This window comes from Aplysia californica, unplaced genomic scaffold, assembly GCF_000002075.1.
Source record: "Aplysia californica isolate F4 #8 unplaced genomic scaffold, AplCal3.0 scaffold00157, whole genome shotgun sequence".
In the NCBI taxonomy this organism is placed as follows: domain Eukaryota; kingdom Metazoa; phylum Mollusca; class Gastropoda; order Aplysiida; family Aplysiidae; genus Aplysia; species Aplysia californica.
The window spans coordinates 846509-851374 of NW_004797427.1; the positions used below are offsets into that span (position 1 = coordinate 846509).

Consider the following 4866-nt stretch of genomic DNA (forward strand, 5'->3'; position numbering starts at 1 on the left):
TATCCGCTACATCGCAGATGGTTATCCACCAGGACTCCATTTACTTTGATATGTGTATATGCTATGTATTATGTTTTGATAATAACCTTGTTATATGTTAATGGGATGGAACACAGTGGATGAATGAGTGATAATTGGGGAAAAACATATATAGAGATAGACAGAAAAAAATGTGATGTCTTGATAGTATGCTAGGGTGTACAATACTTCTTTGTACACATTGCAGAAGCTGGTAACAGCACACTGTATTTTTTTCCAGTGGAGGATCAATAAATATGTATTTCTTGTTGATGTTGAAACTGATTGAAATGATTTTCATTCTGTATCATCAATACGTTTTGTTTGAATTCATGATACATGACATATAGGTCATAAATGTATTGGAATGAACCCTGGCCATGATATGTGTTTATGAAATAAACAATAATGTATTGATTCTTGAAAATTTTTTAGCATGTTATATATAAATATTATTATACGCCAAGTGTCAGAGATTGCAAACATAGAAAACAAATCGACAAAGGGTAATGAGAGGCAAAAGTAACTGGTCAGAGCACGCCACCCACCCCTGTTGCATAATCTATGTAATCACATCCTGAACATCACTTTCGCGATCGAAACAAACAAACAAATACACACTCACTCTCTCTCTCTCAAACACATACACACACACACACACACACACACACACACACACACACACACATGCCAACACATGTACACCCAAATCCTTTCGGGTGTTTGAGAAAACAGGTTGCCAATACATCATTTACAAATATATAATAATAGACTATAATAGAGATTCAGTTTGGGAAATGGATAAAATGGCATGTTTTAAGAGCTATTATTGGTGATTTCAAGTTTTGAATGTTAGTATTGTTAGTATTATCTGAGTCGGACTATAATATAAAACTGTCCAACTTATGAAAGAGTAGTCAACTGAGACAGGCGGTCCCCTTGAACAGTGTGACATTGTAAAAGTATATATATAGAGAGAGAGAAAAACAAAACAAAAGAACAAAAAACCAGTGGGGGAGTGGGTTGCCATTTGTGCAAGTAATTGCCTTAAAAGATAAATATAAATGTAGGTGTTATTACCCCCCCCCCTTCCCCTCCCCTTTCATCGACACTGTTTGGATCATTTAGGAGGCGGGCTTTGACCGTGCCAACACGAGCTGAGAGGGATAATACATGTACAACAATGTCCGAGCAGAAAGATAGAGATGCGCTATAAAATTTCTCCCCTCTATGGAATCGAGCACTGGTCCCTTGCGTACGAAGGCGAAATGCCTGACTGCTACACCACAGATGCTGGTTTGATTGTCTTGGACAGGTCGCGGTCATAATAGTAATAGCAGGTTCAGCTGTTTATATAATACATAGACATAGTGTTAGCTTTGATTCCCTTCGTCTTCCTACTGGTCTGTTACTGTACTCAGGTTGGTTTGACACTCACAGACAAGATCAGTAGTTTATAATTATATTATAATAGTTACGGACTTCTCCATCCCCGCAGGTTGTGAATATGGAGGTGCTCGATTGCGCATCGGACACACGGCCCTGACCCACAAATACCTCCTACAGGGAGATGAGAAGCCGGTCTGTAGATACAGATTTTACCATTAGACGCATCTTAACCGAATGTCTAGACTTTGGAGAGATCCGAAGGAAATATTAATAAATGCAAAAAATTGCAAGACATTTTTTTCCGTCGTTGTTCCCAGCAGAATATTGAATTTTATGATGGCCATTGGCCTTTATGGCAAATTGTAAAGTGAAACAATACTGTTTAAAAAATGTTATTGTTATTTATAAGAGTTATTTTAAGTCGCAAATATATTTACACTAAATTTTAGCATTTTAGTCTAATTGTCGACCAACCGTGCAGTGAACTGTTGCAAATGCTACCAACTTGTGTTTCGCGCGCTCATATGAACTTATGCAGTTGCGAGCGCCGTAAAACCCTGTACTACTACTACGACGCCATGGAATCAGGCGCTCGTCAATTTTTAGGCACATGGAGTTATCGGTATAACCTTAAATCCTGTTCTTTTGCCTTGTTTTTTGACATCCTAAGGATACCAGAGGAAGGAAAAATGAAAAAAAGTAAGTTTGAATGAAAAATACCCTTCTGATCTTGAATATATATATATATATTTCATTACTTTGACGAGAACCTGGTTTCATCACGTTGCTATTATTATTTTTTTTTTGGTGTCACTTCAGAATGGTGGTGTCTTTTGTGGACTTTGAAATGATATAGATTAAACGTGAAGTATCATGCAGTTTGCACTGTATGCGCACTCAGGAAATTGAGATTGTTTCATAAGGCTATCAGATCTTCAGGGTAATAATGTTATACAGTAGTATAGATTATAAAGCGCATACAGTTTGATGTTGAGCAAGAATTCTTGCGACATAAATGCTGTTCATTATCATAATTTAAGTAATTAATTATATGTATGGCCGAGAAATTGTTTTCTTTCTGGTATTACCGAAAAGAAAGTGTCTGTTGCTCTGTGGCAGGTCAACCCAACGGGTATCCCTGTAGTTCTATATTGTTCGCATGCACTCAAAATAACGGTTCGAAATATAGTCGAAACTGTCCAAGACGACCATCCATTGTAAAGGAAAAATATTGTGATTGTCTTAGACAGATGGGGGTCTTGGACAGTATCACTATAATATTAGAGTAAAAACGCAAAAAACAGGGGTTGGGGAGTGGAAGTACATGTACTCGTTTATACAAGTGATTGATTGTCTTGAACAGGTGGTCGTTGGGGCAGGTTTGATTGTATGTCTTGATGACTTGGATGATGATATGTGTGAATCCGTGTGGACGAATGATGGTCTCAGATGAAATATCGTGTTGATAGTCTCAGACGAAGTATCATGTTGATGATCTCAGATGAAGAATCATATGGTCTCAAATGAAGTATCATGTTGATGGTCTCAGACGAAGTATCATGTTGATAGTCTCAGACGAAGTATCATGTTGATAGTCTCAGATGAAGTATCATGGAGGTCATGTCTCTCTGCCGTCGTCCGGAACTGAAATAAAAGAACCTTTATAATATTAATCTTTGACTTTTTGGATTGGTAGGTGTGCTGTGCTATAGGTTCGTTTAATTGTACATGACGGTGTTTTAAGCCTCGGTCGACACTGAACACAATCAACTTTAGATCATTAAGGTGGCGGGCTGCTTTTACCTTGTCTGGCCAGGGCAAATTTGGTCTGAGACGAATACATATACAATGTCCTAGTCCTAGCAGAAGCACGGAGATAAGGCCTACTCATCTAATTAAAATTCTCCCCACACGGGAATCGAACTCATTTCTTCTGTGTGTTATGGCGCAACACCTTAGCGCTACTCCACGACAGAGGCCGGATGATATGGGTTCAACTCCCGTTCAACACCCTTGGGTTGTTCAAGAGTCTGGACACTTTTTTAAAATGCTCTTTTCGATAACAACACGCCAAGCAGGCGGAGAGCCATAAAACTCAAACCTTCAAATCGGCGCTCATATGACCTTATGCAGTTGCGAGCGCCGTAAAAACCTCTACTAAGAAAAGAAAAACCTCAAATAAGCCAAGTTGAAGGACACCTCATTGGGGGATTCGAACGAGAGTCATCCGCACCATAGCCCTACGGAGCTAACAATGCACTAAAAAAGGCTTAAAATTCTAAGGCGAAATACGAAGTATTTTTGCTATTGGTTTTTGTATTTCGTCTGACTGAAAGATGAAAAGGATCATATTTGTGCAAGATGTACATGTGTGTTGTTGGCGGGTGTTTTTATTGTTGTTTGATCCCTCTTTCCCTATCAAACATCCAATCATCCTTTTTCTTTCTTTTTTTGTGCTTATCACTCTCTTGTAACACCTCTAATCTTCGGCACTAATAATAATATGTTGACCTAATTATCCTGCAAGTGTCATATACCTCTGACATACACCCATGAAAAGAAGTCAATTTGCGCACAAAACTTTGTATCTCACCTAACATGGTGTCTCTTTCCACACATCTGTCGGTTCAAGAGTCGGTGGAGGCTCTCATTGTCTAGAGGTTACGGTAATCGACTTTTCATTCAATAAGTACCGGGTTCGAAACCTGACAGCGACAGAAAATGTTCTTATCTAAAATTTTCTCCTTTCACCTTCTTTCCTGCTCTCTAACCATGTTCTGTGGTCTACTTTCGTCTCCACTTTTCCCCCCTTCCCTTTTCTCCTTCCTCTGGGTTCTTTCTTCTACTGCTATTCCTTGGTTCCTTTTTACTGCTGTCTTTCAGCCACACTCCTGGTCTTAGGGTAGGTAAGATCTAACACCTAGCCTTCTCGGACAACGGCAAAAATCTCGGAGATCCCGCTTGAAAGTGGCGTGCGTTAAAGATCCCTTGGTGGTCCAAAATCGATAGTAGTAGACTTCGACCGTGGGTGGTTGGCGGGTGCTCTGGTATGGTTTGCTTCTTCTTTCCTGTCAAACATCTATTGTCCTTATCTCCCCTTTTTCTTTTTAATGTTTGTTACTCTCTTGTAACAGCTCTAATCTTCTGGCGCTCATATGACCTTATGCAGTTGCGAGAGCCGTAAAACGTCTACTACTAAGACTTCGACCGCCAGGGGGCAGATTCAAAGACAATTCCTACCAAACTGAAAATGTTTAATGTGCCCCGCGTGCTCAAAATATCACCGTATGAGTTGCTAGCGCCGTAAAACACTTACCAAATCATAATGTCTCTTTCCCCACGTCTGTCTGTTCAAGATTCGGTAATGCCTAGTTCATGTCGTTGAAGCTCAAGAATCTGCGGGCAGTTATAGGGCGATGGGGTGTGGCAACTGGGGAAAAGAAGGTTTGGGAAAAGGGG

The 4866-nt window shown here is 39.7% G+C and overlaps 1 long non-coding RNA gene across 1 annotated transcript; it reads right to left on the minus strand.

The window, feature by feature from the left end:
* Positions 1–2203: 2203 nt before the first annotated feature.
* On the minus strand, positions 2204–4835 carry LOC106011657. The gene is made up of 2 exons (XR_001184796.1): positions 4724–4835; positions 2204–3051 (listed from the first exon to the last, which is right to left on the minus strand). It is a non-coding gene; the product is annotated as an uncharacterized LOC106011657 (long non-coding RNA).
* Between the last annotated feature and the right edge of the window lie 31 nt (positions 4836–4866).